Source organism: Oryzias melastigma, unplaced genomic scaffold (assembly GCF_002922805.2).
Source record: "Oryzias melastigma strain HK-1 unplaced genomic scaffold, ASM292280v2 sc00565, whole genome shotgun sequence".
NCBI lineage: Eukaryota > Metazoa > Chordata > Actinopteri > Beloniformes > Adrianichthyidae > Oryzias > Oryzias melastigma.
In genome coordinates, this window is record NW_023417158.1 from 20,363 (window position 1) to 20,595 (window position 233).

The following is a 233-nucleotide window of genomic DNA, read 5'->3' on the forward strand; positions in this document are numbered from 1 at the left end:
TACTGAGTCGCATAAATAACACCTGCCTTTCAGCATCATATTTGCTGCAACTAAAAACCACATGAGGCACCGTTTCCCGCTCCCCACATTCATGCCTATGAACTGTAAATAAAAAAGCAGCTAGACCACAATGACCCAATTTCAACCTGGTAACTACCACCTCCTCTTTACGACCTGAAAAAGGCACATGCAGAGGGCTCTTCTTTATAGAAGTCTGACATGAGTAATACAGT